This window comes from Calypte anna, chromosome 2 (genome assembly GCF_003957555.1).
Source record: "Calypte anna isolate BGI_N300 chromosome 2, bCalAnn1_v1.p, whole genome shotgun sequence".
Lineage (NCBI taxonomy): Eukaryota > Metazoa > Chordata > Aves > Apodiformes > Trochilidae > Calypte > Calypte anna.
The window spans coordinates 38,767,742-38,789,919 of record NC_044245.1 but is presented as its reverse complement, the minus strand read 5'-3'; positions in this window follow the sequence as shown (position 1 = coordinate 38,789,919).

Genomic DNA, 22,178 nt, shown 5'->3' with positions numbered 1-22,178 from the left:
GAGCTACCCTGATGGTTTGACGGTGTCACTGTCGTTGCCTGACGCAGGGCGGGAGGCATCTGATGTCATGGGTGGGGGATCTCAGCTGAGTTTCTGGAGGATAACCAGCTGCCTGCATCAACACAAGCTTGATATCAATCACCCGTGCCTGGTGGCCCTTCTGCCCCAGCCATTCCCTACAGGATCAATGACATAACCAAAAATGAGCTGGCAAAACCATACACGATGGGTCTGATCGTTTGGCCTGACAAAGCCATACAAGTTGCTCCTGCTCTTGAAACCAGCAACAATCTTTAAATAATTTTCTACCAATTTCTCTGAAAAACATCCAATAGGAATATTACAATTTCACTTATTTGAAGACTTTGATCACGGAAGCAACTAAAGCACCTAATTAACACTGCTTGGTTCAGGTCCAGCTTCTCACTTAGATGGGTAAAACAACTTTCTGAGTTCAAAGTACTTCACTTAGACCTCTAGAAGCATGTGATGGACAGCAGCAGGTATCGTCTCATTTGAACTCTGATGAGAAGTGTCTGAAATGCTCCCATAATCACAAGTCCTTCAATTTAATGGAACTCCATCCACCTGAGTTAGTACAGTGAGATCAAACCTGAGATGAGGTCAACCCACCAACAACTCCAGTCACTCTAACAATTCTTTTGACAGATGAATACACCTACCTGCAATAAACCAACCTGGACACAATGTAATATCATCTTCATAGAGAAAAACATTAATCTTCTTACAGTAGTGAGTCACTTGAGTTAGAACAATTTTATGACTCTTTGGGAAGATTAGTTATAAAAGTACCAAATAATACAGAGGAGGTATCTTGCAGATTAGTTAATAGAGTAACAAAGAAATACATATGTTTTAAGACATGAGTAATCTAGAAATGGGCACAGTTTGTTCAGAATCACTAATATCAGAAGCAAGAAAAAAAATATGTGATTTTTTTTTTCTTGATAAGTGTATTTTGGGGGGAAAAAAGGACTGAGTAAATAGGACTGCCTCCGGACAGCCAAGAGGAAAGAAATCAAGCACAGTTCATTTAATACAAGTCAGTGTATTTGTGTCAAGCAAATGGATGACTAATGGCTAAAAGACCTTATCAGCATTGCTAGAAACCTCTAATTGCTAGTTGCCCAAGTGCAAAATGTGTTACACATAAGTGACGTAAAGTTTATAAGGAAATGTATTATTTTGGTTAGACCAGCTGCTGTTTGGCTGGAAGAACCAGAAAGCTTAGTCTGATTGGATTGTTAATCAACCAGATAATTTTTGAGACATTTGTTTGCAAGGAGACACAGAAAAATATTGGTGCCTATTGTATGAAGGGATATGCCTAACTATTAGGGTAAAAAAGAGTTGAAGTTTTGTGGGGTGATAGGATGAAGACAGATGAACAATACCATAAAAACAGGACTGTGTTGAGCATGTGTTCCTCAGAGTCTAGTGAAGTCCTTTTCTACCCCAAACCTGTAGAGCCTTGGGGGCTTTTTGAGGTTTGTTTGGAAGGAAGTTGGTAGATATTTGTAGGAAGTAAGAAGAATGAGCAGGGGGACAAAAAAGAGGAGGGGGACATGGAGAGAATACTAAAATGCTGGCTTGGCATTCTGTGACATTCTGAACTAAAACACAGGCTCTAAGTATCTAATTTGTTCATCATTTTTCTTCTTGAAGCCTAAGAGATCATGACTCTTTATGGCATAATTTCATATCTCAAAAAGATAACTTTAACTGGATAATGAAACATGTTCCCACAGCAACTTATTTGCTAAAAGGAAAGTGAATGCCCTTTTTTTTAGCCCAAATCAAGAAAAAATTACATAAATAAAATAAACAGATTTACAGCAATGTAAAAGCTAGGCAGACAAAGCCAGTGGTTTTGAGCTGAAGACACAAAAACTAGAATCTTCCAAGGATTGAGTACATATAAATGGATACATTGTGTGACTCTGGTTTCTATTCTCAATCCATAGAAGGCTTTTCCAGCTTGAAAGGTGTCCCTGCCCAGGGAAAGGGATTGATTGGACTAAATGATCTTTAAAGATACCTTCCAAACTAAATCATTCCGTGATCCTACATTCTGGTTAAGTATCTTTCTTAACCTTTATATTTACATTTTAAAAATCTTATCAGTACACTTAGTATTCTGATTGGAAAAGAGAAGGGACACAATGTACTAGAAAATGTTTGGTGTACTAAAAATATTGTTATTCATTAAATTCTACCTTTTTTTCCTTGAAGGCCTTCCACAATGTGCTGCTGGAGACTGTGAAGTACTTGGAAGTGAAATGGAGGTTGATAGTAACAGAAATGAGCATCCTCATTTGATTTCAGAGTTCTGCCAGCAGTCTGACAATACCATTTCCTTAGTGAAAATGGCTCCAGACAAACATAAACAAATCTAAGTAGAAATCAGGCATTGTTTTTAAAACATAATTACTGCTTTTGAAGTAATTGTAAAGTAATTTTCACTTATTATCATAAAAGAGTACATTATTGTCAGTAAAGGATAAACCTTTTGAATAGAAATGCTTAGCAATACAGAAGAACTTGAAGATGGGCTTTCTAGTGTCTGCAGTCTCTTTTCATCAATAGAGACAACTACTGTTCAGTGGTGCAATTACTATTTATGTAATCAACAGCTGTTAGAAAGTAAGAGGTTTAAAAAACCTTATTACAAAAACAGATGTGGCCTGCAGCTAAAATTCCCAAAGAGTGGTAGTTTAGGAGAATTTTCAATCAGTAGTCGATTTGCAAGTTGCTTTCTGGAGGATGTCTTAAATAAAGATTATTTAGGGTGCTGCATACTGTGTCGTACAGGTCTTTCAAAAAAATTTCTATAATTTTAATTGTTTAGAGGTTCCAAATACAAATGCAAGACCAAATTTGATGTTGCTGTTGTCATCTATAAAGACATACATCAGATTTCCATCTGGACAAAGCAGTTGTCAGAGGTGGAAGATCCTTTTTTCAAGGGAAGAAGGAAGGCCCTTTTACATTATGTTACCAAGAAGTATGTCCACTGGGTGGTAGTACTCAAAGACAAGAACTCAGGATGTACTTTGTACATGTGACACGGACCACTCAAATAAACTTGATTCAACAAGAGACTTTTTGCAGTATTTTTCCAAGATATATCCAGGATTAAGCAGATAGGAAGCACAGATTAAGAGATATTAGGATCATCCATGTAAATATTTGTTTAATCTTACTTGAAAGATGCTTCTATGAGATACAGCTAGGACTTACTGGCTGGCATCTTCACAGACATTGTCTTTTAAGATCCACATTGGCTTTATCATCACAGCACTGTGGATGTACAGAACTGCCCCAGAAAGTGAAGCCCCAGCAGCTCTAACAGGCATCTGACCTTACCATGTTGCAGGAAGCAAGTATTGAAAGGAAGCATCTTAGAGAAATCAAGCTGAAAAATAAGTGTATTGAATGAACTACCTTTAAATGAAGGCTTGGAGGAAGAGATATTTAAATATGAAAACTACATTCTTCATTTACAGAAGAATCAGGTATTAGGAATACAAAAGAGTCTGTTTCTGCTTCAACTGTTCTGTATTTGATATATTTCACTGCCAAACCAGGTGTTTAGAGTCTACTGTTGTCAAAGGTTCATTCAGATGTTCTCTCTGTTCTTCTTCTTCTCAGATGCCTTTGCAGTTTTGACTTCTTCTCCAATTCTACCATTCCCCTCAGGCAGAAAAGCAAAACCCAGCACCTGGATCAAAAATGGCTTCTTGGCCTGTCCCACATGGAAACCTCTTTAAGGCTCTTGCTTCACACTGATTTCCACAGGCATTTACTGGCTGACTGCCCAGCTCCTGATCCTGGTCCCCTTCCACGTGAGGAGCAGGGAGACTTCAGATGGATACTGACCTCCCTCTGCCAGGCATTGGTGGGAGCCTTTCCCACGCCAGCTTTGGTGTCCCTGTGGAGCACTGTGCCAACCCCTCAAGGGTTTCTTCCCACTCTTGCCCGTGGGAACAAGGCCTGCCTTCAAAGGCAGAAGCTCCATCTGAGGAGCCTGAGGAAGGCATGAAATCCATGCCCTGCCTGAAATTAAATCCCTTCAAGCCTGTCAGTTCAGGCACCTGAGTGAGGAGGTCTTGCCAAAGCCTCTGCTGGGGTTGCTCTGACTTAGCAGTGATGTGGGCTGCTCAGGCCCTCCAGGACCATTTTTGGATCAATGAAAGAGCTTCTTTACTGAATGTGAAGTAATAATGTTCTTCCCACAGACCCCAGTGAATTGTCTGTGGCATTTTTAGGCTTTGTTTGTAGTGGTGAGGTCTGTGTTTTCCAAAAAGTAGTGGGGGGAGTTTTGCAGGGGCTTCCAGGAAGTATCAGGGCAGGGCTGCAAGACCTGTGTTCGTCAGGAAGGACTTGAGATGGACAGCAAGAAGGGCAGTGAAAGGACTCAGCCAGCACTTGAGTTGTGCATATCAAGCAGAGTTAAACAGTCCTGTCCCAACCCCTCATCTGCTGACCATGAGCAAAAGAGCTGCTCTGGGCCAAGCTACAGGAGCTGCTTTGAAGCAAGGCAGCAGCTGATGGTCTGCTGCACGCTCCTGCTACCACTATCAAGTGTCATTTTCCTTTTTCCACGATGCCCAAGGTGTCCTTCAAATGGAGAAGCTGGTGCTGGAAGTGCAAGTCACTTGCTCTGTGCTGGCACCTGAGGGAAGTGGGAAGAGGCCCGTGCTCCCCAGGCACCAGGTGCTTTGTGAGCCATCTCTTCATGGTCCTGTCCAGAGGCATGAGGGGCTGACAGCATCACTTCATGGGAAGGAGTGAAGCCCTTCACTTCACTCTGAATGACCCTTTCATCCCTGAGACCCAAATCCCTCTCACCAAACACTCTTTGGCTATGAGATCATGCAGGGCAAAGGCAACGCTGAGCTCCTTGAGGAACCAAATCTGAGGACCAGTTTTTTTAACTGGTACACAAGCAAATGCTGTGAGGCTTGGGTCATTTTGAAGCCTGGGTTGGCCAATGGCATTGTGCTTGTATCAGATGCCCTTGACTGTGCACACTGTTAACTCCCTGAGTTCTCATCATTGAAAGCATTAACTGAGTTACTGGCTCATTCACAGCTCTTCTGTGAGTCTAAGAAAAGCTAGGACATACCCTCCTGTGGAAGGAAGTGCCAGGCTCATGCTGCTTGGCCAAATGGAGAGCAGAGGGACACTGGGCAGCTTATGACTGCTGTGTGGCAGGTTGCCAGGTAGCTGTTGTACTTAACATCCCTCAGATTTTTCTGCTTGCCCTCTGTATTAAAGCTCTTCTGGGGATGACTGTTCATTTTCAGAGCCAAGGACAGCTTCAAGTCTCAGGATGCTCTGCACCGAGGGGGAGGGAACACATCAGGCTGGGAATATCCATGGTGAAATCACCACGTGCATTGAGCAGCCCATGGGCATGCAACCCAATTAGCCTGGAGCCCTTCAAGGTGCATCCCAGCTCCAGCACCAGGGCTTGGCTGATGGTCTGAACTCTGAGAGAAAATGACATACAGACACCACTCCTGGCATTCTTCTTCATTTAATTTTTTTTAAAAGTTCTATTACAAAAAGAAATCAATAGTGAAATTAAGTAATCATCCAATGTTAATTATACCTTATCCCACTTCTAGCTGTGCTGATCCAATTTGCCTCTAGACTTGGCTTCAGACTGTTGAATGCACCTACCCATTTCATTATTCCCACGCATGTGTTTTTTTCCTGCACTGGGCATGATGACAGTGTTTTCAGCTTCAGAACAAAGGTAACAACCTACCCTATTCTAATTTTTTGGTGGAGAGGGATGTGGTAATAAGAATTTTAACCAGGAGATGTGAAGACAAGATAGATGTCTGAGAGAGGACAAGAAGACTAAAATGCCATTTTTCAGAGTTCCTTTCACAAGGCAGCAACTTCAGTGCTGCACTTCTACTCAGCTAGTGCAGCAAGCCAAGTCCAGAGCTACTTTCAGGGGTACTTCTGTGATGTCCCTGATTTTACTAAGGAAGAGAAAAAGATTTTTCTTTTTCTAGGCTTCAGAAGGAACTTAGAGAATTTTTTACTTCCACCAGTGAGCCTCTCTCAGTTCTTGATGTTTGTAACAGTGAGCATTGAGAAGGGAGGAATCCCTTTTTGTGATGTCTGCTGCAGATGAAGCACTCTCATTCTGCTTAATGTGAATATTGCACTGAGATTTACCTGTAGGGGAGGTGCTCTGTGCTGACCATTTAGCCTTCATTTCTACAGCTCACACGTATGCATGGAATACCCTGAATCCTGGACATTTGCTTTCTTGGCCAGGGGTAGTAGCTCCTGAATTTGCACAGGAGGTCAGGTGCCAAGGTTTTGTAAGGAAGGGGGCTACTCTTTGTGTATACCAGTGCTCTCCACAGAATGGAAAACACCATCACTTTAAAAGTACTGCATGTAGAAAAACAGTCAGACAAATCATAGAATCATAGAATTGGCTGGGTTGGAAGAGACCTCAGAGATCATCAAGTCCAACCCTTGATCCACTACCGCTGCAGTTACCAGACCATGGCACTGAGTGCCACATCCAGTCTCTTTTTAAATATCTCCAGGGACGGAGAATCCACTACTTCCCTGGGCAGCCCATTCCAATGCCTGATCACCCTCTCAGTAAAGAAATTCTTTCTAATGTCCAACCTAAACCTCCCCTGGCACAACTTGAGACTGTGCCCTCTTGTCTTGCTGAGAGTTGCCTGGGAAAAGAGATCAACCCCTCCCCTGCCTACACCCTCCTTTCAGGGAGTTGTAGAGAGTGATGAGGTCTCCCCTGAGCCTCCTCTTCTCCAGGCTGAACACCCCCAGCTCCCTCAGCCTCTCCTCATAGGATCTGTGCTTGAGTCCCTTCACCAGCCTGGTTGCCCTCCTTTGGACCTGCTCCAGGACCTTGATATCCTTCCTAAACTGGGGGGCCCAGAACTGGACACAGGACTCAAGGTGTGGCCTCACCAGCACTGCCTGTTGCTTTTGCAAAAAGTGGCAGGAAGTGGCAGTGTGGATGGCAGTGAAGCCTGACTTGGCCCTTGACACAGAGCTGTGATTTGTGACTAGGAAGCTGGTGCTTGATCAGACCATGGCAACTGTGAGGCAAAGCATTTGTACCTGTTGTTCAAGAAAGTTCTTCTCAAATTAATTGTCTGGTTACTATGCTGTGAACGTTGTGCACCTACATGTTGAATGAACAGCAGCTTTTGTCACAGACATACCTATACAGGGATGCAGGAAAGCATTTATCATCTAAAGTCTCCCTGCTGAGGAATACAGCCTGGATGCAAGTTTCTGGGTTCCTGTCAGATTTTCTGTAAGGTCCAGGATGATTTTAATCTGATTCTGCCCAGACTTCATCATACCATTTCATGGTTCTTGCAGCACACAGATGGCAGGGACATCATGGGCCTCCTGAAAAACAAGTAGTATTTTTTTAAGGCTGCAGGCAGATGTCTATGTCTTGACCTGCCTTCAAGCTACCAAACAGGACATAAGAAACCACCAGGCATGACATGAACAATTGCCAGACATGACAGCTACCAGTGTGAGAAGACAACAAACGTTAAATATAGCAACATGAAGAATGGATGGATGTCACAGATGGTTAAAAGTGAATTGTGTGAGGAATAAGACTTCACAGTTAACTGTAAGGGAGACTTGGGGACCTTCTGGGAGATGGAATCTGCCAAGGCCTCCTATGCCCATGCAAGAGTAGCAGTTATGTCATATAAGTTCAAGAAAATCTATGTATCATTAGAAGAAGTACAGAATGGGGATGTAGCCAAATTTGGATTTGGGGGGAAAAAGTAATTAGGGGTAGTTTGTTTATTTGGGAGGAGACTAGGGTGGAGAAAGGAGGATCGAAACAAGGGAAAAGAGCTAATAGATGTAAATGACATAATCACAGCTGCCTATGGGTACCTGCCCTTTATCATCACAGCCTGGAGCAGGACAAAGAGCCAAACCTGTTATTCTGATCATACCATGCATGTCTAACTTGTTTCTAGAGTCAGGAGGTCCATGTGCCAGCAAGAGAACACCCAGGATAGATAGAGAACACCCAGATCGATCATCCCAGCATCACCATGTTGGTGTCTGTTCCAGGCCTGATGGTATCAACACCTCCCTATAAGCCTAACATCAGTATTTACAATACAAATGTTGATTACATAGTTCGTAACAGGTTGATTGCCCTGCTTCAAAAATGTTGCCTGTGCTTTAATGAGTCATCTTGGAAAGTTTCTTGTTACTGAGCCAAAATCTAATGTCACAGGGGTATCTGTGACAGCCTCCAGAAAGAGGCTGTAGGATGCAGCCTGCAGTTGTCCCTTTGAGAACTCAAGACACAGAAATGCACTGAGAAGCTCAGATAGTTTTTATATTGTTTCCTTTGGATCTTCATTTGTGCCTCCAGCTAATCCAAACTACAGCAAACCCCAGGACAAGAAGCATGCCAGACTATATGATAGGATTCAGAAATTACCCATTCATGTTTACCCTTCTGCTTCATCTCATCAGTCTTTGGATTTCACAAGTTTTGCTAGTATAAATAGAGAAATTTTGCCTCAGCCAGTAGAAAAAAAGGATTAGGGAGCTATAAAAATTTCAAAGGCCTAAATATTCTGAACCATAAATATTCTGAACTTCAGCTGAAGTTGGCCACACAGCATCTTGTGTATGGTATGCGTTCAGTACTGCACCCTGTATCGTGAATTCTCCTTATAGCCTTCCATGTCTGGAGATCCAATCCTGTTTGTTGCCTTACTTACCTGCTTGTCACAAAATGAGTATTGAAAGAGGGGGGATGAGGCTGTCCTGTCTCAAATATATTGTCTATAAACAGGAATCTAGGGATGGAGTTTAGTGAGAGATTCCTTGAGCAGAGGTTTCTTCCTAAATTTCTCGTTCATCTGCTGGGCCACAACCAGCTCCTGGGAATTCAGCTCCCCGATCTCAAGCTTCTCTGCCTGCAGTTCTTAAGACACACCAGGAGGTGAAGTCTGCACCACCACTTGTCCCTTGTCCTCTTGGAAATCCTGGCTTGGGTTTTGCAGTGCACACCTGTGTCCATGCGGGTATGGCATTAATTGAGACTCAGATAGGAAAGGGGTTGATGATGAAAGAGATGGGAATTCAAGAGGTCTCCAGTACATTCCCACCTTAGCCAGGGGTATTCTCTGTGATCCTGTGCCTGGATCTTAAGCTGAAGTGCTGGCAGAATGGAAATAACATATTCCTGCCTTCCTGTAGCACTGATGACAGCAATGATAGAAATAGCACAATAATGAGGGTCATATTTACACTTTCAAGAGCAGCGTAGGTCAGCCTGGTCTATTCCATATCTGTGACATTGAATGTCACCCTTTGGATACAGCATTGTTAGCAAAACCTCCCTATAATCTGAGTCAGCTTTGTTTGAATGAATGAATTCTGATGGGTAGCGGATTAAATACAGCTCATTTTGTCAGGCTTCCCTAGGCTTTCTGACAAGGTAATTAATAGCAGCACATACAAAGCATTAGTAGGTTTTGCATGGCTCTTATTGTGGAACAGTTGTATTGATGAAACATTTTCCTCTGAAGAGCTGAGGACTGAGTCTATTGGGTGTTAATAAAATTAATTAAACAGAGTGAATAGAATTTCACGGAGGGCAAGACCTTTTCTTCTGGCAAGTACAGGTATTCTGGAGTGAGGTGTGCTGTTCTGACAAGGGAGCAGGAGCAATGAAATAAAAAAAGCTCTGGTTTCCAGGCAGAGAGTGGTTTGGTCCTTGTTCTCCACCCACTTTGTCATGTCTGTAGCAGATGGAACCTTTACTTAAACCTCTCCAGCTCTCCCATCTCAATGTGCTCCAATCTTGCTGGCATGTCTTACTGCCAGGAAAAAGCCATGTGGAACAGAAAGTTTGCTCCTGCCTCTGCTACACGTGGTACTTTCCTTTCACAGGTTGGGTAACATAAATTCCACCATGATTTTCCCTGTGATTCCTTGGGCTGCTCCATTAATGAGCATATACTAATGCTGAGGAAGAAATGCTTACAGTATGAGTTTTAGGTTCAGGATGTACTTGTCATTACAGTAATTGATGACTAACAGTGCTGGCAGTGTAGGGTCCATAGTTCAGTACCAGAATGATTTCATCATTCTGCCATTCAGGAGCTTGGGTAAATTGCTGCCACTTGTTTTAGCTCAGGAAAAGATGAGCCTTCTCAAGAAAGAAGTCTTTGTGCTTGGTGTGAGTTCTAACACATGGAGTTGGAGGAAGGCAAAAATGCTACAGGTTGAGTGTTAATGGGGCTTGAATGTGTGGCAGCATGGAGCAGTTGTCTTTTCTTACTGGTGTCCTGCGTAGGACAGCAAAATTAATTCTGCCCTCCAAGTACCAGGAAGATGGGGAAGGACAGCACAGGCGTTATGAATAACTGAAGAAGGGAAATGAGACACACCAAAATGATACATTATTGCCTTTTTAAAAATTCTAGATTTCCTTTTTTAAAATTCAGGATTCTAGAGTCCTGATGTCACAAGTTCTCACTTTCCCTCTCTGTTTTTGTCTAACTCTGTTGATTCTACGCTTCCCTCACATCAATAGCTTTTGATTCCTGGTGTTTTCTGGAGGAATTGAAACCTTCAGAGTGCCTGTCAAGAGGCCTCAAGGCAAAGGATTGCTTATTCAAAAGCAAAGCTTCTGCGTGGGAGTGAGAGAAAGAAGGGGAGAGTGGATGAATGCCCAGACTGCAGAAGTGCTGCAGTTAGATTAAATAAAGTCACAGCTAATTATTATCAACATGCTCAAGACTTTTTGCAGCCCATGTTATATTCTTAATAGCAAGCATGGAATATATTCTTTTTCAGCAGTTAGTAAAGTCAAATAAAATGTACATAATTTAGTTCTAAGGCTGTTGGACTGACAAGATGGAGGTATAAGTTTCTGCAGGGGGAAGAAAATTAGAAGAGGAAAAGGAAGTTCATGAGATATTCTAAGAATTTAGGCGTCGTTTTGAATTTGTTATTTACGTTCTTTCTTGATAAGTATGATGTGAGCTGTTTACAGTACTTGGCATGACACACCCTGGTGTTACAAGGAATGCCAGGAAGATTTAGAAGAAGAGGGATTCATGGTTGAACTACACCTCCAAGGTTCAAACTAATAGCTGTAGGGTATGCTCAGAGGTATGTGATCTATGGGTCCATGCAGCTGTGTAGGGGGTTTGAGGGGTGTGTGGCATCCAAGTGGTAGACCTTGGAGTCTGAAGAGGGATTTGGATACTTTTGAACTGTATCTGAAAACTTTTCCTGCACAGTTCTGTGGTTCCAGAGAGTTCTGAGAAACAATTTATCTTTGAAGAGCTTTAGAATTGAACTGTCAGGTGCATTTTTTTCATAATTTACTCCAGACCTCAAAGTGGTCTAGATATTCTGCAGATAGGTAAGGAGGCCAGGGCAGTGATTCAGCAGCCTTTATTCAGATAAGCAGCCTCAAGTAAGGCCACTATTCTCTGAGGGATATATGATTTCTGTAGAGAAAGGCCAGCAACAGACAGGAATAAAATAAAGGGATGGTGTGGGAAAGCTCAGCTGTGCCTCCCTCAGCCAGCATCTTCTGATTTGATCTCACTTTGCTGTTAATTTTTATATTTGTATTGGGCATATTTCTGAAGTGTTTCTTATCACAATGAAAGCACTAATTATGCTAATTAGCCAGAGAAGCAGCCAAAAAGAAAAAAAACCAAAATAAAAATTAAAAAAAAAAGAAGAAAAAAAGGCTTAGCACTTCTTTGCCATAGTCATGAGCTCTTGAAAAACTTGTCCTTGATGTTGTTTTGGCTGAACAAAAATTAGATGCATAATCACTATTAGGCTTGATTGACTTGATCTTGCTTTTCATTACACTGATGAAAAGTACATGGCAGAAATATTTAGCCCTGCACAATTATATTACTACATTCATATATTACTAAATAGCTGAGCATCGTCTCTTTGACTTGGCCATCTGTCATTGAGGGTATTGAAATGTCTGCGGTCCACAACAGCTTCAGCATGATGGAGGAAAAAAAAAAAAAAAAAGAGCCAAACAACTTCCTGTTGTTGTAAAGTCTCTCTCAGGCATAGATTCAGAGTACATTGCCATGAATCAGCACAGCTGGAGAACCCACACGTTCAAAACCTTTGGTGATTTCTCATACTCATCTGCAACCATCCAATGAGCATTACTTTAAATAACCCTCCTTCTAGCCTCAGATAAAAACTCATGCTGCTCACTTTGGGATGCTATCCCCCTGGCCACACACCAGCAGCTAGGTTTCAAGAGACCCTGAGCCTTCTTCAGTCAGAAGCAGACACCAGTGCAGCACGCAGCTGCCATCTGTCCTGGTTTGGGCCAGGATAAAGGTGATTTTCTGTCCTGTACTTTTGCTTTCAGCTAAGTCTCTTGTAAGTAGCTGCACTTGCTGAAATTAACAACAAGTTTCTCAGTCAGTGTGTGCTTCTGGGACTGATAACACTCGATGTTTATAGTTACTGCTAGAGACTGGTGTGCAGAGCCAAGGACACTGCTCAGCTCTGAGGAAAATTTTGCCCTCCAGAAGGAGTAAAGAGGTCCCGCCTGCAGCCCTCCTTTGGGGAGGAACGGACAAGATAGATGCCAGAATTGACCAAACAGAGTATTCCATCCCATACATATCATACTCAGTATAAATTTGAGGGATAAAAAGGTTCAAACCCCTTCCTGCCCTTCCTGCTTCCCCTTCTTCACCTGTTCCCTTTTTCTTTGGCATCGTGGGAGGATTCCATCCATTCCTCTGCCTGTGGTACTGATCCATGCCTGTGTGTTCCTCTCTCCAGCTCCCGACTGCTTCCAACTCCAGGAGTCCAGCCTGGACTTTACCAGGGCTGCCCTGCAGCCTCAGTGGTGATGTGAGAGTTATTGGAGGAAAGGCGGGAGGAATGTGATATTAATTTATTTTTATGTTTGTATATATTTAGTAATTTTTCCTATTTATCATTACTGTTTCATTAAAGTTGTGTAGTTTAGTTTCCAACCCATAAGTCCTTCTCTCTCTGTTATTCTCTCTCCTTCCTTTATCAGGAAGGGGGATCAATGGAGAGCATCTGATGTTCAGCTTAATTGCTGGGCCAGTGTTAAACCGTGACACCACCTCAGCAGAGAAGGAAGCAACCAGCAAAGCTCTCTGTGAAGATGCCTTGTGTTTCAATTCATAACCTGTCACTCATTTTAGTGGTTACTTCCCATCTCTCCCATAGCAGCCAAACATTTTCTTGTGGGCTCAGTGAAAGAGAAATAGGAAGTGTACCACCAAAGTTCATTCAGTTCCTCCTCCATCTTCAGCTGAGAAATGTATCTGAGATTGTATCTGGCTCACTCACTACTAGCAGAAAAGCAATGCAACCAGCTTAGCAGGGACGCATAATGGTTTTCCTAAGAATAAGAATAAGATTAAGATAATTCTTATAGCTCCCTAATAAAACACCTCTTGCATGGGTGTGAGGTGATTATGGCAAGTTAGACCAAAATAGGAAAGTATTAATTCTTCAGATCTTTGCAAATCTTCCTGGAGATATTGAATCATCTTTATATGGAGCCAGAAATTTCCATCTGAATGTCTACTGGTTGGGGAGTTAAGGATCAATCTTTTTGATCTTGTGATACACACACCAAAAATCTTAGAATCATAGAATCAATAGAATATGCCAAGTTGGAAGGGACCCATTAGGATCACCAAGTCCAACTGCTGTCCCTGTGTAGGGCACCCCAAGGGTCACACCATGTGCCTGAGAAAGTCATCCAAATCCTTCTTGAACTCAGGCAGGTTTGGTGCTGCAACCACTCCCTTGGGGAGTTTGTTCCACTGCTCAACTGCCCTGTGGGTGAAAAACCTTCCCTTGATATCTAACCTACAATTCCCCTGGTTCAGTTTCCTACAATTTCCCCTAGTCCTGTCTTTGGTTACAGGAGTGAAGAAATCAGTGCCAGTCCCATCTCTTCCACACATGAGGAAGCCATAGACTGCAACAAGGTCACCCCTCAGCCTCCTTTTCTCCAAACTGAACAATCCACATGACCTCAGGTCACCAAGTGTTGATTTATGTCATTCCTTCCAGACCCTTCGCAACCCTCGTGGTGGCCAGAAGCCAAAGGAGATGGAGCACAGGCCACAGAGAGCCAGAAGTAGGTGAAGGTTAGCAGAAAATATGGGAGGACCTCAGAGAAGTCCAATTTGAAAGCTTTACTTGCCTTACTTTCTTTCAGATGAATTAAAAGCTGTGGTTATTCAGCAGCACTAGCACAGCCCTGTGACAGATGTGTGGCATTTTCCCATGGAAACCATTTTTGAGCTGACCAGGGGGCAATATTGGAGTCACAGGTTGTCTGAAGGACAGACTTTCCTATCCACTACTACTATTCATCAGCTGAACCAGGTTTCTGTGTACATAAGGAATAAAGTAAAAGATCAGTGTATCTTGAAGATCTTAAATGCAAGACTGGTCCTGAAGAACCACTCACAAACTTTCTTTCAAGTTTGCCATCACTTGGATCTGCTGTCTTGGCATGAGTTACATGGAGAAAAACTGGGTTCTTGCCTTCCCACCTGAAAGGATGAGCTCATAAATCTCTAGTAGAGTAAGTCTGTTGTTGAGTCAACAGAGAAACCAAGATGCTTCAAATGGTTAACATCTTAAATAGCTTAACAGCTGTACCTGAAATAGGTGAGTCTGTGGTATTGCAGAGCTGTCAGGCATATATTCTGTTCAGTCCTTAGTATACCATTTTTATTGACCTTGTCATAAGCCAACCCTTGATTCTTTTCCCCTCCTTCATGACTTTATCTTTAACAAAACACTATCAGTTGTTTACTGGGATTCCCAGGCACAAGTTGGACTCAGTGTAAACACAAAGAGCTGCCTTTGTTGCCAGCATGGAGGGCCTGGTGGCATGGGAGAGGCTGGAGAGGAATGCCTTCATTTAGGAGGGGGAAATGGAGCTGATCAGGCAGGCAAGTGGGAATAGGAGGGAGAAAGCTCCAACAGACCCGAGTCAGGCAACATGAACAGAAGAAGGTGGGCAGACAGGCAGGATGCAATGGGAGGGGGGTGAAGCTGGTTGCACACCTGCCAGCTGGCTTCTAGATGGTTTTTGGCAGCTGGGTGAGGAGGGGAGGTAGGGAGCTGCTTGGGGAAGGAGTGGGTAGATGACCAGAGATACTGGAAGATCAGAGCAGAAGTCTGTGCTCTTTCACCAGCAGGTGGGTAAAGCAGGGCCAAGATACACTGTAGAAGGCACAATCCAAATGCAGTGACATCATTTGGCAAAGATGACTCTGTGTGGGACTGCATAGCAAGGACTTGAGGACAGGTACAGGACAGCTGAATTTCTCATTTCTCTCAACTAAGTCCCAACCACAGAAGAGTCCAGCAACACCCTCTGAAGCTGTGACCTGGCATAAGCCAGTTAAGAGCTGCTCTTCATTGGAGCAGTGAAAACAATCCAGGAGACTGGCTCTGCAGCTCCAATCAGTTGCACACAAAGCTCTGTTTATATCTTTCTACACAACCAAATGAGCTGTGATTAACAAACACAGCACCACAGAGTAGACTTGCTGCTAATTAAAAATGGGGATGGAGGGGAAAAGAAAATGTTATCCAGTTCCCCCAAGTGCCTCCTCTCTGTCTGTGCTTTATTATCTCTCCCTTGCTGACAGACTTAATGCCCTGTCTCCCAGCAGTGATAGAAAGGTTAGATGGTTCTGTTAGGACTGGTTTGTCTGACAGGAAAAACATCATCCCTTGGGAAATTTAGGATTTGCTAATGCTACAAGTTCACACCTGCATGCCTGCTGTTGATGGTCTCCATCAAGTTCCAGGTTCTGGAACCATGTTAGAGCAGTGCATGTGTGTGAGCATCCACATGTGTGTGCACATGCAGGTGTGTGTGAGGCATCCTGGTTTGGGAAGGAAAAAAAAAATCAGAAAAAGGTGGATCCTAATACACAGATTAGAAAAAATGAATGACAAAATACAAGGTATTTGGTATTATTATCAGTTGCCAGACTGAGAGGAAGCATAAAGGCTGCTGTTGAATCACATTCTGTAAAGGGCTGCTTGCTTTTAAGTCTCATGCCCTCATCTTTCTCTGAAATAAACTGTGGCTGTGAAGGGAGATGAGGGGCAGGAACAGAGGGCAAATGCTGAGACCACGCAGAGGAATCCCTTCCATACACTGACTCCAAAGCTGCAGCATTCCCACCACCACGTGCCCATCCCCAGGAGGGGTTCAGTAGACTGTGCTGTAGCCCTGATTACACTCAGCACTGATTTAGGGCACTTTTAATTCCCTCCCTTGCCCTCTCCCAGGGCCTGAGCTGTAAGCATGGTGGTGTTTGCAGGGCTGATGCTCTCCCTGGCTCTAAGAGAGGCTGCAGTCAGCAGTGGCCCTGCATGGCTGAGCAGCTGGAAGCAGTTATTAAACGAATTTGGCATCCTGGCTGAACTTTGTGTGCATCTGGGTGGCTTGAATTGTTCTTAATTATATTTTTGTTTTATTGTTTTCATTTCGAGCTCTGCTCTACCGCTACTTTCTCTATGTCTCTGTGCTGTACATTTCCTTTGCTTCCAGCCTGGGGTAATTGCTCCTTGTCGTGCTGCGCTTGCCATTTTAATTTTTTATCATCTCTGTTACTTTATTCTCTTTCCCCCTTCTGATTATTTGGTTATGTCATTCCCATTTGCCCTGGCATTTCAATACATTCACTGCTACATTATCTTTGTCCCTAGAGCTGCAGTTTATCCTTTTCTTCTAATGTCTCTGTCTCAAAGCTGGATATAAGCTGTTTATTTTTTTCCTAACAGCTTCCCTTTCGGCCTGAGGAGCAAACAGCAGCAGAGGACAGCCCCAGCAGCCTGCTGGGCTGGCAATCCTGGAACCAGAGTGCCCCCTTCCAGAAATTCTGGAGAATAACACAGCTTCTTTTCCGTAGCGGGAGGGAATTAAAACCAGGAAGGACTTCACAGCTCAACTGTCTGGCCATGGAATCATAGAATAGAAGCACAGAAACGTCTTGGTTAGAAACAAAAACCTTTAAGATCATCATTTCAAACTGCTAACCCAGCACAGCCAAGTTCAACACTAAACCATGTTCCTAAGTACCACATCTACACATCTTGTAAATGCCACCAGGGATGGTGTCACTTCCCTGGACAGTCAGTGACAGCCTGCCTGACCAGGGCTCCTTTCAGTAATTTTTCCTGATATGCAACCTAAACCTTGCTCTGGAACAACTTGAGGCCATTTCCTCTAGTTCCATGCCTTGTTACTTAGGAGAAGAGACCAACAACCATCTCTCTATGACCTCCTTTCAGGTAGTTGTAGAGAGCCATAAGGTCTCCCCTCAGCCTCCCTTTCTCCAGACTAAGGAGATTATAGGTAAAGACTATGCATTACACTACAGGTATTTAGTTGAGACTAGCTGAAAGGATGCTATTGTAAATGGTGTGTTAAACAAAAATGTGGGTTGGGGGGGGCTCTACATCAGGTTGAGAGAATGCCTATTTTTCTGTTGGGTTTTACACATCTCTCTCCCTGAGATCCTTGCATTTTCCTCTGTTACACTTGCTTCCTGACCATGCCAGCTGAAATCTCACAGGGAAGGGCTGCCCTGGGTAGTGAGCCTGGCAGTGAGTTGGGGAAGTGGGCTCTTCCACTGTGCACTCACACTGTATGGGAAGGTGGTTCTGCAGGAAAGCACTTTTTTCCCTTTGCAATAGCTTATTCCACCCCAAGTAGCTCATTTCTGTTTAGTTGAGACTTTGTTTTGGCAGATGCTGAGCAATCTTGCTCTGCAAGTTCAGACTGTTTGAGCTGGCCACGTCCACCTGCCCAGGGAGGGAATGGGCACTCTTAGGGCATCAGCACAGGGATGCATGAGTAGAACATCTTGTGGGCCTCAGGTTTTAAATGGGTCAGTGGAGATGGGTTTCAGCTGAGTTCTTGCCTTTGTGCAGAAGTAGGGAGGCACGGCCAGGCACTGGAGCAGTCTCACTGCTGCATCTGGAGGAGGTGCAGAGTGGATAGATAGAAGGTAGAGGGGTGAAGGGGACAGAGGAGCATGAGGCTCTCTTAGCCTGCTTTCTGGGGTGGCTAAGTACTATTTACCTTGTCAGCTCTCTCTGAAGCAAGGTCCTCACATGACTGGTTTGGTTTCTGCACCAACAAAATGACTAAAAATTCGAGCTGTGGTTTGATGTGTGAATTCAGTCCAGCAGCCCTGTGTATACAGCCCTTTCTAAAGCTCCTGTGCTGGAGGCATTGCCCAAGCAAGGCCATAACACAGACACTGAGCCAGACCTTCATGGTAAAAGTATTCTCAGCAGAGGGAAAGCTGTAGTTGTACCTGTACTGAGAGGAAGTGTGAGGGAAACTCTGTCTATGATTTATTTCAGGGAGGTATGAACACATACAGTTCATTCATAACTGCAACACTAAGTTTATGGTGAAGTTAACAGCTGTCCTGGTTTGACTCAGGACAGAATAAATTTTCTTTTTAGTAATTTTACTTTTCAGTTAAGTCTCTTCTAAGTAACTGCACTTTCTGAAATTAAAAACATGTTTTTCAGTCAGTGTCTGCATCCAGCACTGATAGTGCTCAATGTTTATATTATTGCTGGAGAACGGATTGTGCAGTCCTTTTAAAATATTCTTCTTACTATTGTCAGACTTCATTCATGTATGAGAAACACCATTTTCCTTCAATGCACTCCTTTTAGACTTTATTAAAGCCTCAGTGTATGAACAAGTTGAGCCACTGGAGTCTTGTTCCTTTATGTGTTTTAACACCCTCCAGAGGAGAAAAACCCCATCCTGGTAGACACTTTTTTTCGAAGTTCCAGTGCAGGAAGATCCCTTACTGAGACAAAGCAGCTCTTCAGCAACAAAAAAATCTCCAGTCAAGGATCTCTCAGCAGTCAGCAAACATTACTGAATGAAACCCCATGGTAAGCACTGCACTATGCAGCAAGGGAAGCTCAGGCTGAGCAAGGGTATGTAACGTGCCCAGGAGCACACAGCAAGTGTGGGGTAGACCAGAGACTACAACCCAGCTGTTCCTCTGTGTTTACTGGCCCAGCTTATCATTTTAAGCCATAGCTGCCACAACAGTGAGAATGTGATGCATGATTGCCCTCATTCAGGTCTTTCCACCACCATCCCGGACAGTGATGCATGCTCCTGGAGGCACCTTCCCATCCACACAGCTGCCCAGCCTCAGCCTGCAGGAAGGCAGAGCTCAGTAGCGTGGCTGAGCTGGGGGAGCACCAGCAGGGAAATCCAGCTTCACCCCAGCAGGACAAGGGGAAAGCTGATCTCTCAGCTGTGGAAACCTCCCTCAGCAGCTGGGGGACATCAGGTGGTTTGTAAAGGGTGCATAGGTCACTGGGCTGAACTCGGAACCAAGCCCGAATAACACCGGTGCCTAAGCCAAGAGGCAGTCATTGCTGTCACCCAGACGTGGCAGTCAGGGTGCACGGGGACATCTGCAGGCATATGTGAATGGGTGGCCAAACCTTTATTTATTGTATTCCCAACCCAATGCTAGGGATATAAAAGGAAACCATGGTGGCACTAAGGCAAAATGAGGTCTGTCCTGACTCGCACAGCAATGTTTCTGTCCCTTTTGGGGGGATGCAGGGTAAAGCAAACGCTCGCTGCAGTAGCTCTCTGGGGTTGGTGCCAAACATAAGCTGGTGGCCAAGCCCCGACTGCAGAGCTGCACCACAGACAAGTACAGCAAGGACACCAGAGCACGTGAGCACTTTGCTCTTCAGCTTCTTCCAGAACTATTTTTAAAGATCCTAACCCAGCTGAGGACACGCAGAGACCTGGCGGGTGGGAAGGAGCAAACACAGGGACCTTCTCCATGATTTGAAAATAATTACTAGCTGTGGATGTAGTCGCCTGGCCTTATTAACCCCACCCATCCCCTGTTTGTCTTCTCTCCAACCCACTGAACGTGACACTCTCTTGCCTTGGCTCCAGCACACTGGGAGGCTTTTTGAGGCCAGGTGTACATGGGGAGTGGGGACCAGGAGCTGTGGTGCCTGGGGAAGCTGGAGGAGGCTGACAGCCTCCAGAGCAGGAGCAAAGGCTGAGCCCACATGGCTCCCTGCAGCCTGCTCCTTTATGCCAAGGAATTTTTGGCTGCAGATGCCAGGTAATTCCTGGTATCGCTGGCAGGCGATCCTCCTGGCTATTGGCAGAAGTGTTTGAATGCAGCCCACCCACGTTCACAAGAGGCTTCTGTGTGAGAACAAACCCGTGAAGGGCTTACGTGATGAAGTGAGCTACCCAGGAAGTTTTGTTTCAAATGGAGTTAGAAAGTGAGACCCCACTGCAGAAAGCGATAGAAGAACCTCTTCTGTAGTGAAAGACCTATAAGAAGGACAGGATTTTTATGCCCAGGTTTATCACAGAATTTACTGTGAGCAGGTAAGTGAAACAACAGCAGCCAATAAGCAACAGACCTGGGTTCCAAATACATCATTATTTTAGCACAGCTCCTCTGCTAAGCACACAGCAAGTGACTGTAAATATTTATGACTTGATCCCCTTGTGAAATATAAGAACCAACATTTGCTTTCTGCCGTGTTAACCCAGTGGCTTTGCTTATACTCTTAGAAAGGGACTAACAGGACAGATGCTCCCCTGCAGATGTTAGGGGGGTCTCTTGGGCCTTACACCAACCTACCTACTTGCCCACACACTTGCTTGTGTGTGAGCAAGCAGAGGGCACAGTAGAAAAGAGGGCTGGCCAAGCCAAACACACCATTAAGCAGCATAAAAGGAGGCCAGAGAAGTTGCTCTGATGGCAATGATGAAAAAGGTAAAAAGAAAAAAATCCTCCATGCACTGTGGACTGATCTCTGCACCACAAGCCATCCTAAGAGGTACTGGTTTAGAGACTCTGGAAATGCAGCATTGTGAAATAATTTGTGTTTGCCACTGGGGACCCAGGCACAAATGTTAGGTGGACATCTATCCATTTGTTTTCCCTGACCTGGAGTGCTGTGCAGAAAAGAAGTCAGCTATCAGGATGTCACATCTGTGCACAAATCTGGGTTGCTTCCTGGGGCTTCTGTACCTGCATTTGGGCCAAAGGAGAAAAGAGAAGGGAACCAAGGAGTACCTGAAGTTCTCCTCAAGATCCTCCCATCTTCTGGGACTGTGGAGGAACCAAATCAGCCTAGGTCAGAGGCAATCTTCAGCTCTGTGTAGGTAATTGAACCTACCAAAGTGGCATAAAAGGGGGCATTAGTGTCAACTTCATTTGATAAACCATCATCACTGGGTGTGCATCACATAGCTTTGAGTATCTGCATTAATTACATGAAAACCAAGGTGACAGCTACCTGGACTTGCAGCTACTCCTGGGCTGCCTGCCCGAGGTCTACAGGACATCACACAGCAGTAACCTGGCAGCCCTCTCCTGCTTCATTCCCAGATGTACCTTCTGGGCCAGATGCACTTTAAACACATCACGATTGCCTCTGCCTAGCTACCACATTCTAAGTTGCACCCAGCTCTGTTTCATACAATAATTTGAGCCACAGTCTTCCCAAACTGAGGTACAGGGGCCGAACAGAGAGAAAGGTCCTTTGAGAAGGCACTCCCTCCAATGTGAAAGATCTAACACTAGCAGTAACCCCATGAGGGTCCTCATCCAGCCAGAGGAGGACCCCCAGGCTGTTCCAGAAAGCACTGCAGGGAACCATTATGGAAAACCCCGCAGTCTGCCATTTAGGCCAGGCAGGATCAGTCTGTTTCTATGGCTAAAGGAGATGGCAAGGTTCAGCCTTCCATCACTGCAAGCTCTGCCTTCAGACAGAAGTGCTGGAGCGTAGCTTTGCAGCAAGTACAAACTGCTCTGTGAAGGACCTTGGCACAAGAGAGCAGTGTGTGCACAGAGGGAAGCTTTGATGGTGTGGATGGACCCGTTTCTTCCTGATAGCCAGAAATCTCCAGCCTTGCAGCCTCCATGCACACCTGCCTCACTCCTCTCCCTTCGCTCATGACACAGCTATGTCCTTGACCAACTTTCCTGCCCAGCAAGCAGCCTCCTCACTGTTTTTCTGCT